The 19855-nt window shown below is 47.7% G+C and overlaps 1 protein-coding gene across 1 annotated transcript in view; it reads left to right on the forward strand.

The window, feature by feature from the left end:
* Positions 1-1726: 1726 nt before the first annotated feature.
* The window catches only part of FARP1 (FERM, ARH/RhoGEF and pleckstrin domain protein 1), a 300786-nt gene continuing 282657 nt past the window's right edge, over positions 1727-19855 (forward strand). Inside the window, exon 1 of the mRNA XM_043892272.1 lies at positions 1727-1897. The gene's annotated coding sequence lies outside the window, so the exon portion shown is untranslated. The remainder of the gene's footprint in view (positions 1898-19855) is intronic.

Consider the following 19855-nt stretch of genomic DNA (forward strand, 5'->3'; position numbering starts at 1 on the left):
TGGTACCCCAGACTCAAACTGTCTCTTTGTCCCAGAAACTGCTCACACTGGCTACTCAGGGGTGCTCCCCTCCTGCATGGAGGTTGAAAGTCCAAAACTTGTTTGTGCTCCGCTTAGTCACTCAGTTGTGTCCGACTCTTTGCGACCCCATGGAGCCCACCAGGCTCCTCCATCTATGGGGATTCTCCAGGCAAGAATACTGGAGTGAGTTGACATGCCTTCCTCCAGGGGATCCTCCTCACCCGGGGATGGAACCCAGGTCTCCCGCAGTGCGGGCAGATTCTTTCCAGTTTCACCAGGGAAGCCCAAGAATACTGGAGTGGGTAGCCGATCCCTTCTCCAGGGGATCTTCCCGACCCAGGAACCGAACAGGGGACTCCTGTATTGTAGGCGGATTCTTTACCAGCTGAGTTACCAGGGAAGCCCGGGAAACTTTTCTAAGGCGCCAAATGACCAGGGCGGTGGAGTCGGTGGCCGTCAGGGGCGGGTGCCCTCCGGATCTAGCCGAGGGTGGTTTTCCTTTGGAACCTGCCGCCCGTCCTTTGCCCTCCACGTGTGGAGGGTCCATCCAAGAGGAGAAGAAAGGGCAACACCGGGGGCTGAGGATGGGGGATGGAGGTGTAAAGCGGTAGCTCTCAGCTGGAAGGTAGGAACCATTGACTTTTCCCCTTTAGGTCCCTGCTTGCTGGGTCCTTGAATCTTGCTCCCGCTTTCATCGAGTTCCCGGAGCTCCCAGGCCCCACAAGATACAGTAAAACAGCTGACCTATTCCACTCCTTTCCCGTGCGCGGGCGTCGCTCGGGTCTCCGGAGGGGGCGTGGAGGACGCCGGGCCGCGGCGGGGGAGGGGAGGTGACCACTGCCCCTCCGGGATTAAGTCCCTCGTGGCCCAGGGTGGTGCCGGAGGCCCGCTCCCGTGGCCCCGGGGAAGGGGAGGTGCTCGTGGGTCCCCGCACCGCGCCGCGGCCCGCGCGGAGACGGAAAGTCCTAGGAGGTGGGCTCACGGGCGGGGCTCCCTTCCTGAACGACCCCAAGCACGACTCGCAGAGTCCAGATCCTGGCCGATCCTCCGCCAGCGGCTGGCGGTTTCGCCCAGGCGCTTGTCTCCCGCGCCCACATCTCGCTTTCGACCGCAGCGTTGGGACTGGCGCAGCTCTCTCCCCGGCGCCTCCTGCGCTCTGGCCGGGCGGTGGCCGAGCGGCGAGCCCGGCTCGGGCCGCAGGACCAAGTAAGGCGCGGATCGGCGGTGGGCTCGCCGGGCCGGGGAGGGCGCTCGGAGCGGTTGGCCCCTCGGCGCACCTGCCCCCGGGGCGGAGCAGAGCCGGGGCGGGGCGCGCCGGCTCGCAGGGCGCGGGCGCGGACGCTGGAGGGGGCTGTGGCTCTCCTGCTGTCCCCGCGGTTCGGGCGGCGAGGCGCCCGGGCTCCCCCGCCCCTCGCCGAGGGGCCGGCCCAGGCCCGGGGAGGGGCTCGCCTGCCTTCACTTCCCGCTCGCCGGCCTGGAGGCGGCGGGGCCGGCGCGGGCACAGGGGCTGAGGGCAGCGCTCGGCTGGCGCGCGGGGCGGGGACGCGGCCGCCGCCCGCTTTGCGCCGCTCCTCCCCGCGCGAGCGGCGCTCGGCCCGGCGTCGAGGCGGCCATGGCGACCCTGAGCCCGCTCCCCACCCACCCCGCCTGCTCCGCCCTCCCCTCCGCCCCGCGCCACCTTTGATGGCTCGGACCTCGGCCGGCCACCGCCAGCCCCGTGCGCGCGTCCGCGCCGCTGCCGCCGCCCGCGGGTATTAATAGCCGAGCGTCCCCGCCGCACGCGCAGCCGGAGCCGCCGCGCCCTCGGCCGCCCGGGGCTCGGAGCTGCGGAGCCCGGAGGCCGGGAGCGGGAGCCGGAGCCGCCCGCGCCGTGGAGGTAGGAGGCGCGCGGCGAACAATGACCGCGGCGGGCGGGTGGGCGGCAACTTGTGCGAGTCGGGCGCCCGGAGCCGACCGATCCGGGCGCGGCTGGAGGGAGCTGCGTGGCCCGCGGGTCCTGCTCGCGGGAGGTGTGGCGGGTGGCATCGGGCTTCCTCTTAACTAAGGCGGGAGAGTCTCCCTCCAGCCAGGCAACAATAGCCGGAGCTCCGGGGCCTCTGGGCCCCGCGCCGCCCCTTGCGCCCTCCTCTCACCTGGGCGGACTCGAGCCGCGGGCTCCGCGCGCGTCCCCACTCGCCACCCCCGCCCCGCGGCAACCTCCCCCTCCACCCCCCGCTTCCTCCCATCCCACCCGGCGCGCTGACAGCGCCCGACGCGGCTTCCGGACCTGCGGCCGCAATCTGGGCCCCCGAGGCCGCCCGCGGGCCGGGGAGGGGTGGCCGCTGGCGCGGGTGCCACCGCGCCGCCGGGTGCCCGCGGCTCGCTCACGCGCGGCGCGGGGACCCCGGGTGGGTGACAAAGAGGAACACGCCCTCTCCCCGAGTTGGATTTTTGTCCCTCGTTACCGCCAGCCTTTATGGAGACCAAAGTTTTTTCTCCCCCACCCCCCCATTTTTTTTTTTTTTTTAAGCAAAGGACACAGATTTTTGTGGTGAGTGTTTCAAAACAACAACTTCTGGTTGTGGTTTTACGATTTAAGTTCCGGAAACTTTAGCTGTGTGATCCGGCCAGACCCTTTGAGAGTGTGTGCATGTGTGTGTGTTCTGTTCGAGGGGGAACACGCGTTCCCGGACATCAGTCTGGATGTCGTGTCTGGCAGTGGGAGCCCAGCTCTGGAATCTGTGCAGGGTCTCCCAGAAAACGAGCGAGGTGCGACGCACGAAGGACTGAGGACCCTGGTTATCAATTGGAGATTGCCTCGCATCTGGAACAGTTTAGCCGGCCCAGCCTGTCTCTCTCTGATCCTTCTGGAGTACCATGGTGGCCTCTGGCTGTTTCATTTTATGGTCCTGGTTAATGTCTTGCTTGTTAGTTTCCCAGGTTTGACTTGCTCAGCCCCGCCCTCCCCTGTATTACTGTTCCACCCTGAGCCATGGCTTTTGGGGACCCCCATCTCTCCCACCCCGCAGGCAGCGTCTTCAGCCGGAGCCAAACCCCAGCCTAAACCCCCTGGGTTAGGTTCACTGGTGACTTGGCCAAGCCCATTTCAGAACATCTTCCAGCATTGTCTTGCTTTTCTTACTCGTCTAAACCGGACAGAAAGCAGGAAGAAAGGCCTTTTCGGTCCTGAGAGCTTTGGGACATTTGCCTTAAAAATTGTCCTCACTGTTGTGATCAGGCAGGCCCTTCTGAAGTCTCCTGCTTTTGGCTGACTTCCACATTCCACAGCCTTCCGGTTGGGGCTTTACCTACAGCCTTTCCATAGGGTTGGTCTTCTGGGTGTGATAGTTTCTGACAATCCTCTTCATGTGGGCTCAGCATCCACATGGCTCACTTTATATTCCTGCAGCATCCTTCTGCAGCAAGGCACCAATATTGGAGTTGCTCCAAGCACAACTGGAACGTTTGTGTTTTTAGAATGTCTGGCTAATAGATCTGCTTCTGGGTAAAATAAATAAGACACATGATTGGCCAGTGGCTGGCTTCCTGGGCGAAGTGTTGGTGGAAATAGTAAGCTGCTAGCCCAGCGCTTCCCAGAATCTCTTCTTTCTTCTTTGTGGATGAGAAACTTGAAATACCTGGTGATGATGTAGCTGTTCTCCATAGGGTCACAGACTCAGTAGCATGCCCCCTGTAAGTTGGGGTGTGGTTTTTCATTCAAGGAGGGCTTCTGCTGTGGGAATCCCGAAGCGAGGTTTATAGTGTCCCTTTTCACACAATTAGTCTTTTCCTGGAATTTTACACAGGGATTGAATTCCCTAGGTCATAATAGAATACTACAGCTACTCTGTGGCCAAATTTACCAAAAGGAGACTTAAAAATCTACCCTAGATAATTTTCCTCTGGTGTATTGCAGTTATATCATAATTATCTTAAGACTATGAGGAACTTGGGTGAACATTTTTGTTTTGCTTTTCATTTAAAAAACTGTTGGAGGAAATGGTTTCTAAGAAGATAAGAATTGAATATAGTATTGAAAGCGTTACTTTTTTTAAGTGAAATTCATCCTTTAGCATTCATTGAACTCTAATAGTCATAGAAGAGTTTAACTCATTTGGAGAATGGTATATATTTGTAAGGATATAGAAATATATATGCATGTGATAGACATCAGAAATGAACACCTTTTTTCCATCCTTGAGGAGGTTAGAGAACACTGAAGAAGAGACGGGAGCCCAGTTTTTGCTTGCTGAACACTCTTTAGGAAAGATGGATGTGGGTTTCCTGGAGGATGAGGGAAGTTGTATGAATTTGTAGGTACTTGGCTGATGCTTTGACAGCGTGGTGAACCAGGCATTTCAAACAAACCTTTTGCAAATGACCTTGCATATTGCAGAGAGCTGCTTAGTGTTTTTGAGAAAGGCACTTTCCCCTTGAACTGAAGATGCTACGGATAAGAGAGGGGCTCTTGTAATCCCAGTGCTTCCTAGGTGGTAAAGAATCCACCTGCAATACGGGAGACCTGGGTTCGATCCCCAGGTCGGCAAGATCACCTGGAGGAGGGCATGGCAACCCACTCCAGTATTCTTGCCTGGAGAATCCCATGGACAGAGGAGCCTGGCGGGCTATAGTCTGTGGGGTCGCAGAGTCAGACACGACTGACGTGCTGACCATGTACTTGTAATCCCAAAGTACAATCACTGGAGTCCTTCCTGCTGATACTTTGAGGGCCCAGGTATTCCAGGTGTTGCTTACCTTGCCTGGGAAGGGAAAGGGTGGGATTTTAAAGGTTCCTGCGGCTGCATCTCTCCTATTATTTGGTGCTTTTGATTGAAAGGAGGGCTCACCAAGCCTGACTGTTGAATGGGCAATGGTGGACCAACTTTTTTTTTTTTTCCCCTTGCTTTTTAATGGTTAGAGTTTCTGCTATGGCCTCACTTCATCGTACAGGCCCCTCACTCTGTTTCCTCCAGGTTACTGCCTTAACCACTTCCACATGTCCGGCAAGATCAGAGCCCAACGGTTTCCATTCAAATTACTTGAAATACTGATTTTGCCAGTCCTTTTATGCCGAATGCCGCTTTTGTTTTTAATCAAGAAGCCCCCAGAAACTGTTTATTTTAAAAGTGGAGAAACTGTCTTTTAATAGGCTTCCCTCCTCCAGGTTTAAGTCAGTTAAAAATATTTTGCCAAGTGGATACTTTGAGCAAAAGGGAACAATTGATACATATTAAATGCAGGAGCTCTAAGCCTTTGATACTTATGAAATAAACCAGAGACCATAGGGTACAAGGGGCCTAAAAGTGAGCCCATGCTCCCTGCTGCCTATGAACTCAGGCAGTTTTCTTATTTAAAGTGGGATGGAAATTAGAGACAGAAGGCAAGATTGGCAATTAAATTAATATGAGAATTCATCATTTACACTGAATTAATTTCATGTGTTAGATGGTCATATTTGTGCATACATTTTCAAACAAAAGGGCCTTGGGCCAAATTAGATTATCTTTTTTCTATTATGCAAAATTCCTCATCCACAAGAGCAACTGCACTCTATGTGTAGACTTGGGCTTTCCGTAACGGTATCTTATAAGAGAAAACGTAAATCCAGTATTATGATGCCTTTCACTTTTTGTCCTCATCATATTAATTCAGGATCTGCTGTAGTGCATGGCACATCACAAATCTTTGCTAAATACTTGCTGAGTGAATAAGTAAACCTCATTTTCATGTCCTTTCAAGTTGGCCTTGGAAATTTTTAAGGGAAATTTGATATTAGCCCTGACAAATTGTTGTTCTCTGGGAATTTGAAAATTTGATATTTGATTTCATTTCTGTTTTAATCTAATTTAACCATTGAAGCTAACCTTTAAAGTTAGGTATTGTAAAAACATACACTCATTTTTAAGAAATCCGACACAAAAAAGCATGAAGCAGAAAGTAAAACCTACCTGAAAAATTTGCTTCTGGGATAACCTTCCTTCTTCCTGAGAGATGTTTTTTGGAAGTTCCATGAGTGAGTGTTTACTGGGATGTGTGCATGTGTCAAGTTGCTCAGTCGTGTCCGACTCTGTGCAACCCCATGGACTGTAGCTCACCAGGCTCTTCTGTTCATGGGATTCTCCAGGCAAGGATACTGGAGTGGGTGGCTGTTTCCTCCTCCAGGGGAATCTTCTAAAGCCAGAGGGTAACCTCAATTTTGGGGGGCCTTGAAATTTGTTCCAGATTGATGAATTAGCTGGGTGTGCAATTCTGGATTGTTTCTGTGTTAATCCACTGTCCTCCGGTCCGTTTGTTGTGGCTGTTATGTCCGCTGTCAGGCTAATTGTTATTTGTAAATAGTCTCGTCTTTTCTCTCTGGCTGCTTTTAAGATCCTTTGGAGTTCTGCAATTTCACAAAGCGTAGGTGTAATTTCACCTTTCCTTTTATTCCTCTGTCTCCTCCTCCATCTTCTTCTTTTCCCTCCTCCTTCCCCCTTCCTCCATCCTCTTATCGGGTGTTCCTTTCTGCTGCCCTGAGTATTTCAGTGTCGTCTGGTCACCCTTGGCCACTCTGGTTGTTTCCAGTCTGGGCTGTTATGAATAAGGCTGCTATGAACATTTGTGAACAAGTCTTTGTGCGGAGATCTGTTTTCCTTTTTATTGCTGGGTCTTATAATAAGTGTATGTTTATAAGAAACTGCCATCTGTTTTCCAAAGTGTTTGTACCATTTTACATTCCCGCCAATGATACACGAGTGTTCCACTTACTGTAATCCTCATAAGTACTTGAAATTACCCATCTTTTTCATTTTGGCCATTCTGGTGGATGTGTTAGTGGTATCTCCTTGTGGTTTAACTTTATATTTCCCTGAAAGAGAAATAATAGGTTTTCCTGTGCTTTTTGGCTATTTGTCTATCTTCCTTTGTGATGTGGCCATTCACACTTTGTTCTTTTTCATTGATTTTTGTTTGATTGTTTCATATAGATTTTGAGTGTAACTGACAGGTAAGAAACCGCACATACTTAATGTCATCTTATTTTACACTTATGAGAGTTCTGTGTATATTCTGCATACAAGTACATTGTTAGATAAATATATTACGAATATGTTCACCAGGCTATTTTTTAACCTTCTCCTTTTTTAATGGTATCTTTTGAAGAGCAAAATTTATGAGGAAAACATTGTACATGGTCCACTTATTGAGCTTATTAAAGGTCAGAGCACTTTTTTCAGCTTTGGAAAAATAACACAGTTTTGTGTGTAAGACATACACTAATATCACTCTGTTCAGGAGGTCAGACTGCATTTACTTCATGCAGTTCTGATCTTTCCTAACTGAAACTGAGTTGAAAAGACTTGAAAATGGAAAAAAACCCCAAAAAACCAAGACCCTGCTTATTTTGAAAAATCCGAGGAAACAAGGTGTTTAAGATTGTGATCAAATAAATAGATTTCAAAATTCAGAATTGAGTTGTTTGTTCTTTTAGCACACAGAAAGATTGTGGAAAAGAAGTATTTTCAAAATCAACACCAAAAAATGGAGCCCTAGGAAAAAGCAAGATATAACATTCTAAAAAGAGGTCAGGGTGGCATATGTGGATGCTTGTAAAAGGAGTTTAGTTTTCCTATTTTGGTGTGAATTTTATCATCTTATTTATGTATTCTCCTCATTTTCTGAACCAGATAACAAGCGTTGTCAGATCAGAAAGCACATTTTCCTGATTTTTGTTTCTCCTGCTCATAGAAGGTAAATAAATGTTGCTTGACTTGAATTAAAATTTGTGTCATGACTGAAACAGAAACAGACTCAGAGACACGGAGAACAGGCTTGTGGTTGCCAAGGGGGAGGAGGGCGGGGAAAGGATGGATCGGGAGTCTGGGATTCGCAGATGCAAACCATTATGCAAAGAATGGATAAACAACAAGGTCCTACTGTAGAGCACATATTCAAAATCCTGTGATAAACCGTAATGGAAAAGAGAAATACATGCATAAGTAAATTTAAAAATTTCTGTATTGAAAACTCCATGACATTTTAGGATACGGAAGTTAGAGATTGGTATTAAAGGTAAGAAGAGTTGGGAATATAGATATGAAGATTAGACAGATCTGCCCTTCTGTATGTTGTCCATCTTTGTGATGTTGGGCAAGTTATTGGTGCTCTTTCCCTAAAACCTCAAGGGGCCTGCAAGAGTGCATTTGTCTTCAAGTGATAGAATCTTTGACTTATAGCAGTGAAAGTCACCAATTAGTTGCCTCAAATAAGAAGAAAGGAAGGGGTCCCTGGTTCAGTGTCTCAGCTCACAGTGTCACCCAGGATGCAAGTTCTTTCTGTCTGTCTACCCTGCCATGCCCAGCTTGTTGCTTTCTGTACTTAGGATTGTCGCCCAGAGGTTAATTACACTGCTGCGGCCTGATTAGCTGTTACGGCTAAGGGCTGCTGCAGTTCCATGCTTCTTGGCGTCACACATTTGTTGTCATCAGGAAGTAATGGCACGGCCTTCTTCACACTCCTCTTGTCCTTAATCAAAGTGCTTCTTTCTCAGAAGCCGCCAACATTTGGTGGTCTTTGAGGAAGGATCCGGGGAGTGTTTCTGTGCTCCCACAGAGATACCCAGTAGCCGGACTGAATGTGATGTCTGGAATCACAGCAGCCGTATTGTGATCAGCCTTGGGATGAGGGCAAGAGGATGATGGGCTGAAAGATGGAAGCAGAGTTTCTTGTGGGCATCACTTAGTCACCGATCTTCCTGCACCTGGAGCTTAGTATACTGAATAATAGCAAGTTTTGTTAACCAAATAATGCCAACCTGGACTTAGTGTATTAAGCAATAAATTTACCCACTTTCTAATTCTATTCTTGTCATCCAAAGCATCTTGACTGATACATTCATTGGAAGACTTTGTCTTTCTTTTTAAAAAATACCTTGTCTTTTTTGGTCTGCTTTTTAAAAAATGAAATGTAGTTGATTTACAGTATTATGTTAGCTTCTGGTATACAACATAGTGATTTGATATTTTTGTAGATTATGCATCATGCTAGGGTTATTAGAATATTATTGACTGCATTCCCAGTGCTATTCATTATATTCCTGTGACTTTATTTTATAACAGATCATTTCTAGGTCTTAATTCTCTTCAGCTGGTTTGCCCGTTGCCCCATCCCCTCCTCCCTTTCGGCAGTTTTTTCTCTGTACCTGTGAGTCTGTTCCTGTTCTGTTGTATTTATTCATTTGTTTTTTAGATTCCACATATAAGTGAAAACATGCAGTGTTTATCCTTCTCTGTCTGACTTATTTCACTTAGCATTGTTCCCTGTAGGTCCATCCATGATGTCACATATGGCAAAATTTCCTTCCTGATGCTGAGTGATAGCCAAGTGTGTAATATCCCTATATTTTCTTTATCTGTCCTTCTGTCAGGGGACATTTAGGCTGTTTCCATGTCTTGGCTATTGTGAATGACGCTCTAGTGAATATAGGGGTGTGTGTTTCTTTTTGAATTAGTGTTTTCGTTTTCTTTAAGTAAATACCCAGGAGTGGAAATGCTAGATTGTATGATAGTTCTATTTTTAATTCTTTGAGGAGCCTCCATACTCTTTTCCATAGTGTCTGCACCAATTTATCAATATATTCCCACCTCCAGTGCTGGAGGGTTCCTTTTCTCTGCATCTTCTCCAATACTTGTTATTTCTTGTCTTTTTGATGATAGCCGTTCTGACAGGTCGGAAGACTTGATCTTTCATCTGCCATTTAACACTATCTGTGAGAAAAAGAGTTTCTTACTGTTAATTATGTGGAAAGTGGCTTAGTGATCATACCAAGTTGCTGTGAAAGATGAACGATTTTTAAGGACTGTAGGTATTTGATAACATGTGTGAATCTTGTCACTATATCTGCATAAATTTCACCTTTTCCTCTCATGATGGCCTTGCAGGACATCTACTTAGAATTGACCATTTGGGGTTTGGATTAGGAGATTTGTGAGACCATTATTAATCAGAGATTAATGTCTTCCTTTATAATCTTGCCAAATCTTTTGATTCTCTGGCATGAAATCTTATTGGGGGCCAATGTTATTAGTAGAAGGAGCTGCTTGGAAATGTCAGGATTTGGGTAAACTAGAGATTTACCACATTCAAAAATTAGACACAGGTATTTGTGACCCTGTAAAGAAAGGTTGAATGATTTTATGATAACCTTAATCCAAGCAAATGAATTGAATGGAAAATATCCAAGTGAAGAACTTGAAGAATATGAAATTACAAGATTCCAGTCTATTTTCTTTTGATTGATATGACTTTTAAAAAGAAACTTGGTCATTCCCCGACCCCTTACTATCAGGATGGTCAGGTGACCAGGGTAATTTACATATTCACTGCCATGTTATTTTTACTTCGTTTTGTGTAAGGGTTTATCAGCTTCACAGGTATTTGATTGACCAGCTGTGTTGAATTACTAGTTACTGTTAGTGCCACAAAATTAGGGCCCAGTTCTCTGCTGTCAGAGTGTAGCATCCAGACCGGATTGGAGAAGTTACCTAAATAATTACAATATGACAAGAGCTTTGCAAAAGTTACTATAATGGTGTAAGTGTTCAGATATTAAGACATTGGATTCTGGTTGGAAGTTGCATTTAAGTTGAGCTTCAGTAAAGAAGTGTGTTTTTGTTTGTTAACTTGTTTGCTCATTTTAGTATTCCCTTTGTACTCTACTTTTGGTAACAGGATTAGAAAAATATTCATGTATAAGACAGAAAGTAAAAATTCCTTGCAATCCTGCTGGTCAGAATTTATGAAAATTAAAATTTGGTTTATTTCCATTTGACTTTTGGCATATTCAATATATTCCGTTTTTGTCTCTTTACATACAGACATACCTTTTTTAAAAATTGTGAGAACACTGGAAAAAAATAATAATAATAAAAAAAAATTGAAAAAAAAAAAAATTGTGAGAACAATGCATGTGTAATTAGAAGCCACTTTCCCTTCTTTCCACTGAGTGTTTTCCATATTGAGTTTTCTTTGAAATGAAAATTTTAATGACTTTATAATGTTCCCCTGTGTAATTCTACGTAATATACCTAACATTGCCCTTCATTGGTCTTTTTTTTTTTTTTGCTTGCAATATTTGACTGCTGTGACCATCTGTACATAAATCTATGGAAAGAGGGTTCTTTTGTTGCAAGGGGCAGACACCCACCTCAAGTCATAAGAGGTAGAGCGGGGAATTTGGTAGCTCTCAATACCAACCCCAGAACGGGCCAAGGTGAGTCGTCTCAGGAATCGAGACCTGGGTCCGAAGACTCCAGCCACCTGTGGGGTTGGCTTCGTGTTCCTGGCTCTCTCCTCTGGCACTTGGGACAGTTTGCTGGTGATGGTGGGTCTGCCCTGCGCATCGCAGGGACTCTAGCATCCATTGTTGTTTAGTCACTGACTTGTGTCCCGACTCTTTGCGACCCCATGGACTGTAGCCCGCCAGGCCCCTCTGTCCATAGGATTTCCCAGGCAAGGTTACCAGAGTGGGCATCTTCCTGACCCAGGGATTGAACCCGTGTCTCCTGCCTTGGCAGGTGGAGTCTTTACCACTGAGCCCCCAAGGAAGCCCATAGCATCCACGGCCCCACCTTAAAAGTCAGGCAGTGCCCCCCCCTGCCCCCCCAGTCATGTTGGTGATTAATTACACCTTCGCGAATGTTCCATTCCTGGGGTTGAAACATTCATGCCATTCCTGCTGGGATTGAGACTCACCAAGTTGAAGTTTGAACCCCCATCTCCACCCCTTCAGGGAAGGACTCCTGTTTAGCCCAGATGAGGGACCCCTCTTGTGACGGAGGGGTGTACAAGGATGGGGTGGGGGTGGGGACAGCAGCCTTTCCAGGTGGGTAAGATTGACACACAAAAATAAGGGGAAATAACTTCCTGGGGGAGGGCCCAGTGGGGAAGGAGGGACGGAGACGGGAAGGAGGGACAGAGGCAGGAAGGAGGGGCGCCGTCCACCACCTCTGGGGGCTGTGCCGAAGCTGGAGGATCCCCATCACGTCAAGGTTGATGTCTGAGCACCGAGCGCCACAGTTCTAACCTAATGTTCCCTTGTGAGGGGCGTCACAGTGGTTAGATATCAGCCCCAAACAACCTTCCTTTCGCTTACATTGAGACACACCACCCAGAATGGGAGGAAAGGGGTGGAAATTGATCAAGCTTGCTCAGGGTGAGTCTGCAGCGGAGCTGGCCCCTGCAGAAGCCCAGCAGGTAGGCCGAGATGGGGGTTGTGCCTCTGCGCTCGTTTCTTACCACTTGTGATGACTCTCGAGGTGCCCCCGCCTTCTTGAATTTTGGCCACACTGGGTCTTCGTTGTGGCATGCAGGCCTCCTCTGCTTGCAGCCCTTGGGCTTCTCTTGTTCCTGGTACATGTAAAATCTTAGCTCCCCCATCCAGGGATCGAACCTGCATCCCCCGCACTGGGAAGGTGAATTCTTAGCCACTGGACCACAGGGAAGTCCCATGTGCCCCCTTTCTCTGTTGTTGGTCAGAGGCACTTAGTAAGCAAGGGTGTTAGTTTCTGGCAGTCCTAACCAGTCCCCAGCAGACAGGACTGTTTCGGGACAACCGTATGTTGAGAGAGAAGATACCCATATGTGACCTAGCCAAGCCGTGCTCGTTTTGCTAATTCCCAATCAAAGCGGTGTCTCTGTCTCAGTTCCATTGGCTTACCGTTGGAGATTATCCACAGAAGCTTTGGCGAGCCCCTGGGGCGCGCCGAAGGCGGCCTGACTGGTTTCATCCGTAGAGTAGCTCACATCATTAGTTACTCCCCGATGTGTGGATTTTGCCTTTTCCCCCAGAGTTCATTTCTGGAGGTCAGGAGCTGTGTCTCAAAACTTCTGTTCTACTTTCTGGGTACTTAAAACAGAGCCTTTCTTTGATGGATTAATGAGGATCTTATCATAGGATCTCGGGCAGCTGGAAAAATCACAACTCATTAGAGTCTCAGTAACTCTTCACAAGTTAGAAAGAATAAAACTGATCTCACTTCTCACAAAGGTCTGTCAGGCACCTTTTACCCGGAGGGCACTATTCCTGAGATTCACATCAGTGAACAGGCCGAAAAATCCTCGTCTTCAAGGGGACAGTGTATATAGATATATTTTTTGGTCCAAATTGAGACATTTTTGAGACTGAAAGGCGCTGACCGCCTGGGGTGTCAGAACAAAAGTCGTCTGAGCGGATGGTCACCCTCGTGCTCAGAGAGTGGCCCAAAGTGTGTGCATGCCTGCTAAGTCGCTCAGTTGTGTCTGACTCTTTGCAACTGCATGGATTGTAGCCCGCCAGGCTCCTCTGTCCATGGGATTCTCCAGGCAAGAATACTAGAATGGGTTGCCATTCCCTCCTCCAGGGGACCTTACTGACTCAGTTGTACCTGGGTCTCCTGAGTCTCCTGTACTGGCAGGCAGGTTCTTTACCCCTGAGCCATATGGAAAGCCTGGCCCAAAGCAGTGGGTGGGGGATGTGGGCTGGTTTTCCCCTGAGGCTATCAGATGCCCTCAGGATAGTCTGGGTCCTGTGACTTCAGGTATGTACCCCATCATTCACTCCCTGGACACATTTATTGAGAGTCCGTGAGGTTGTGTTTGTGTCCTCCTAAAAGATGGTTTGCTCCCAGGCAAGGCTGTTTGCAGGGACATACAAGTGGAAGGTTTGTCCTCTGGAGGAAAATAATGAATGGAATTGTGTGAGAGAGGGTGGACTCCTGAGATACAGATCAGCAGATTCCAAGGAGCTTGCTTGTAGAAGTCCTTTTGACCAGCATTTTTTTTTAAGCTTTGAAAATCAACAGGGCTGTAGGCCCTGAAGATGATTTAACAAGACACAGTTAAGAGGAAAAAGGAGTTGAGATTGCGTTGGAAGGAAATCACACGTGCATTAAATTTAAAAATATATATGTTTATAGTAAAAGTGCCCTGTCCGCCCCCTGTAGCGTTCTATGAGTTTTACCACGTGTATGGATTTGTGTGACCAACACCACAGCCAGGATGTGGAATTTTTTTTTTTTTAATGATTTTATATATTTTTGGCTCTGTGCGGTCTTTGCTGTTGCGTGGGCTTTTCTCTAGTTGTGGTGAGCGGGGCTTCTCACTGCAGTGGCTTCTCTTGTCAGTCACAAGCTCTAGGGCTCGTGGGCTTTATGGGCAGCATGTGGACTCACTCGTAGCTCTCGGACTTTGGAGCACAGGCTCAATAGTCGTGGCATGGGCGTGGTGGTTCTGTGGCATGTGGGATCTTGCCGGACCAGGGATCGAACCTGTGTCTCCTGCACTGGCAGGCGGATTCTTTAACCACTGAACCACCGGGGAAGCCCCAGGATATGGAACATTGTGAGCAGCTCAAAAAATTCCCATGTGTTGTTCCTTTCCTTTGGTTCACCTTCCCCTGTCCTCTTCCGCCGCGGCTGTTAGCAGCTCATCTTTGCTCTGCCACTATCTGTTCTTTTTCAGAACGTCTTATAAGTGGAATCACAGTGCATGAAACTTTTTTGAGACTGGCTTCTTTCACTCACACACAATGTCTCTGAGATTCTTCTGAGTTGTTTTTAACATCACTCTTTCCCTTCGCTTGCCGAGTACTGTTCCGTTGTATGGACGTACCACAGTTTGCATAGCCATTCACTTGTTGAAGGACATTGGGGGTGTTTCCATGTTTGGGGCAATTGTGAATAGAATGGCTAAATGTGCAACTGCCGGAAACTTTCACAGGCACGTCTTAATATGGGTGTGGTTTCTCACTGGGAAGTACCCAGAAGTGGAGTCCTCACCAGCACGTGATGTTGTCCATGCTTTTCATTGTAGCTATTTGAATAGGTGTGTAGTGGTGTGTCAGCATGGCTGTTTATTTTTAAAAAAAACACAACATGCTGAGAAAACACCAGTATAAGAGGGGCTTATTCAAAGATATTGACTAGATCCTTTCCTGGACTGCCTGGTGGTGGTTTAGACAGTAAGTCGTGTCTGACTCTTTGCGACCCCATGGACTAGCCTGCCAGGCTCCTCTGTTGTTTTGCTGAAAAGATTCACTTTCATCTCAGGATCAAAGGATTTGTTAACAAAATAAGCCACTTGTTATATACAAATAAATAATACCAATATTTATTAGAGAATTATCTAGCTTACTTTCAAAATACTAACATGAGAAGAAAAGAGAAACAGAAACAGCAGAGGATACTTCACCAAATTGGGTTTAGCCCAACATCCAGGACAAGAGCGCTGGGAAGTCCCGGGACACAGCACATCTGGATTCTCAATTGGGAGAAGGTCTCAGGCAGCACACTGGCTCTGTGGGTGAGACTTCAAAGATTGCAGTTCCCCTTTGTAATCCTGGGAGGAAAACTGATAGCAAATAGCAACTCTGGTGTCATGCTAATGTTGTTTGTTTGGTCTTGAAAAACTTGGAATATTGTTCAGCCTGGGGCTTGGTTGGCCAAACCCCCTCCTGGGGCTCAACCATCTCAAGACTATCTCATCTCTGGTGCAGCAAGTCTTGCATTCTTAGCAGGCAGTCACTCACAGTCACAGTCAGGGCAGTGTCCTGGCAGGTTAGAAGCAATGTCAGAGGCCTGTTTGGGTTTGTCTCTGAAGCCTAAAGAAGACTATTTATTTAATTCCCCTAACACCTTTCCATGGGATTTCCCAGACAAAAATACCAGAGTGGGTTGCCATTCCCTTCTCCAGGCTCTTCCCAGCCCAGGGATTGAACCCGTGTCTCCTGCATTGCAGGTGGATTCTTTACTCCTGAGCCACTAGGGAAACCTACAAGCAGAGGCTTGATAAACTCTGTTAGCTGCCTGTCTTGGGAAGGGATAAATCAAAAAGAGCAATTGTGTGTATGAAAGCTGAGGCTCAGAATGGAACAATGCCAGCAAGAAATAGAGGTAAGTAGCACATGGTGTAGATACTTATCTCAGAGACCTGATAGGGTGTGGAGGTTTGATTTGAGTATCTTGTTAATTCTCTATGTGAATGTGCAGTGATAACGATTAAAAGGATTATAGAAGCAGCTGAGAGGCAGTGCAGACCTGGAGGAAAGGACACGGCTTCAGGGCATGGATTCATGATCTGTGACACACTACTCCCAATTTGAGTGACTGATGTCAGTAGACCTAGGTTCGATCCCTGGGTCAGGAAGATCCCCTGGAGAAGGGAATGGCAACCCACTCCAGTGTTCTTGCCTAGAGAATTCCATGGACAGAGGAGCCTGTCAGGCTATAGTCCATGGGGTCACAAAGAGTCAGACGCTTCTGAGTGACTAACCCACACGTTAGTAGTGAGTATTGTCTTTCGCAGCTTCTCCGGGGCAGGACTCTGTCTTAGACGGCAGATCTGGCTTGGATATTTGCAGTAGGGATGTCCGCTGGGGTGGTAGGTCTGTTTCCAGGGAGGCGTCTCAGGCTGGCTGCTGGAGTTACCTCTACAGCGTGGTGGCTGGGTTCTCCCAGAGCGAGTGGTTCGTGAGGAGACCGAGGTGGAAACTGCCGTGACGTTAGTGACCTAGACTGGCAAGTTCTACTTGGTTCCTTCCACAGATTCTTGCTCACACAGGCCAGCCGTGATTCAGTGGGGGGTCGACCACACAAAAGTGGGGGTGCCGGGTGGCAAGGGTCATTGGGCGCCATCTTGGAAGCCGGCTGCCATGGGCCTGGAGGGACCTGTGTTACAGAACAGACTTAGAAAACGGTCTTCCGGTTGCCGGGGAGGAAGGGATAGTTGAGGACTTTGGGAAGGACATGTACACACTATTTTTAAAATGGATAACCACCCCCCCACCCCCAAATAAAACCCTACCGTACAGCACATGGAACTCTGCTCAATGTTATGAGGTGGCCTGGATGGGAGGGGTTTTGGGGGAGAATGGATACATGTTTATGTATGACTGAGTCCCTTCACTGTTCATCTGAAACTGTCACAAGCTTGTTAATTGGCTATATATACCCTAATACAAAATGTTTTTGGTGTTAAAAATTAAAAAGAAATCCCCAAGTCGGTGTTATCAGATCCACAGTTGGTGGTGAGGGTCAAGGCCTGTGGCGGGGAAACAGTGGCTTTTCACTTGGTGGTAGGTACCTTAGCAAGGACTGAAGGTTGAAAAATTCTCCTGGTGGTTTGATTCCTTCTATTTAAATAGTGCCTGCGCTTTGCTGTAGGAAGGAGAATCTGAGAGACACAGAGGTGGTCTGTCTGCTCACCGAGCCATGCTGTTTGGGCACCACTTTCCTGCTTATCCTGAGGAGCTAACCAGGGTAGCGTCATTCTCCTTTCTCACTTGCTGTCTTCCCTGGGCATAGCTCGGTGCTAGGAATGGCCCTCAGTTCTACCCGCTGAAGATGCAAATAAGAAAAGTCTAGTGGCTGAGACTCAGCACTCCCAGTGTCGGGGCCCCGGGTTCGATTCCTGGTCAGGGCACTAGATCCCACTTGCCACAACTAAGAGTTCGAATGCCAGGAATAAAAGAGCCTGCCTGCTGCATCTAAGACCTGGTATAGCCAAATAAATAAATATTAAAAAAAAAGAGAAAAGTCCATCACCAGAGTGATGGTAGGGAAAACCCAATAGCCCATCAAAACCCATCCCCAGAAAACTGCTTGAAAGTCTCCTGCATGGGCTAGAAGTCCTTCTAGGAATCATATTCGGCTTCTTCTTGGAATCAGGATTTGGGCTGCCAGTTTTAAACCAGGTACTGTGTTAGACGGTGGGCTTGCACATTTATTTGGCCCTTTCTCAATGAGGAAGGTATTGTCCCCATTTTACAGAAGAGGAAGCCGTGTCTTAGATTACTGCGTAACATGCCCACGGTCACACACAGCATATCAGTGAACTCGGGCTTTCCTCAAGTCCGTGCTCTTTGTGACTCAGTTAGGGATCTTCTTCTAGTACAGCGGTAGGCAGGCACACCAGACTAGGGCGACGTGAGATAGATCTGCAAGTTCAGGATCAGACACTGTCTTTGTTTTGTTCTTGTTCTGTCAGCCAGTCTTGTCTGACTCTTTGCGACTCCATGGACCTCAGCACGCCAGGCTTCCCTGTCCTTCACCATCTCCCAGAGTTCGCTCAGACTCATGTCCATTGAGTCTATGATGTCATCCAACCATCTCATCCTGTGTTGCCCCCTTCTTCTCCTGCCCTCAATTTTTGCTAACATCAAGGTCTTTTCCAGTGAGTCAGCTCCTTGCATCAGGTGGTCAAAGTGTTGGAGCTTCAGCTTCAGCATTAGTCCTTCCAGTGAATATTCAGGGTTGGTTTCCATTAGGATTGACTTGATTTCCTTGCAGTCCAAGGGACTCTCAAGAGTCTTCTCCAGCACCGCAGTTCAAGCCTTTCCTGGTGGCTCAGATGGTAAAGTACCTATCTTTGTTTAACAGTGTTATTTTGTTCATTGTGAATTTAAAAAAAAAAAACAAAAAAACCTTTTGATTTTTAAAAAATTGATTAAAAAAAAGATGATCTTAGTTGTTGTGAGTTTTGGCATCCCCTTAAATTTCACATCCAGGGCCCTGCCTCACTTGCCTCACTTTGACCCCATGCAGCCAGTGGCTCCGGAGTCAGAATGAGGACAGTCTGATCGACTCAGGGCAGTTCAGCATCCTTTTCAGCAGTGTGATACTGTTTTGTTTCCCCTTTGGAGACATTTTGGGGGACGAGTCACCAGTCTTAAAGGACACGTCTTGGCCCTTTGCAGTCTCTGCTCTGTCCCTGCTTGACACAAGTGGTTGGTTCCAAGGTTACTTACAGCATTTCAGCTTTGAGACCCTGACGCCCAGGTCTGCTGAAGGCCTCTGGGAGTCTCGGAGCCTGGTGTTTTCTCTCTCGGTGTGGATGTTTGGGGGCTGCAGCAGGAAGGAGGTCTGTTTTCAGCCTAACAGCCACGTGACAAAGGGCCTGTGCCATGAGGCTCTCCCGGGCGCTGATGCCAGCCTGGCCGTGAGTGCGTCGCTCTCTTGGCAGGGCTCGTGTGGCTCAGGGCTGTGGCTGCACCAGCCCGGGGCAGGGGGATGGCTGCCCGCTTCTCCCCTGTGTTGCTTGCAGAGTGGCTTGGGTAACCCAAACAGATCATAAGCCTGGCCTGATGTATTTCACATGGGAATTAGCTGTGCTTCCCTAAGTCCACCCCCCCTTTTTTTAAAAATAAAGCTTTAAAAAATCACCTTGTTTCTTTTGCGTGTCTCTTTTTTAATTATAAAAATAACAGGATCATTGTAGAAACTTTGAAAAGTAAAGAAGGGTGGTTTGGCAAATATACACATACATATACTCATACATGGATTGTTCTCTTCATATTTGCCTGACATAGTTTTCTTTCCTTTGCTTAGTTAAAAAAAACAAAAAAAAAAGGTTATTTTAAGAGCAGTTTTAGGTCCACAGCAAATGGAGTAGAAAGCAGAGTTCCCATATACCCCTTCCTTACCCACTACCTCCCCCATTACCAACATCCAGGCTTTTCCTTAACTTTTAGATTTTTTTTTGCTCTGTTTAATTTTTTCAACTTTATAATATCTTGAACTTTTGCTTTGTGAATTTCTCCCCCCCTTAACATTGCTTCAGTAGTCCTTAAACTAACGTGATTAAGGTCAGAGGTCTCATGAGGTCACTTCCTGTTGGCCTTTCTTCAGAGGAATGCAGTTGGGCTCACGGTGGGGAGGAGGGGGTCCCTGGATGACCTGCCCTTTGAATATTTATCATGTGGAGATTTCGCAGAATGTCCTTATAAGGATGTAGGAGCCCGATGAAGACTCACTGCTTCTGCCTGTCTTATCTCTAGATTCTTTTTTCCTCATGGCATTTGCGGGGAGGGGGCTTGGGATCCACTTTCTATCAGAGTTGTGTAGCC

Source organism: Cervus elaphus, chromosome 30 (genome assembly GCF_910594005.1).
Source record: "Cervus elaphus chromosome 30, mCerEla1.1, whole genome shotgun sequence".
Classification (NCBI taxonomy): Eukaryota; Metazoa; Chordata; class Mammalia; order Artiodactyla; family Cervidae; genus Cervus; species Cervus elaphus.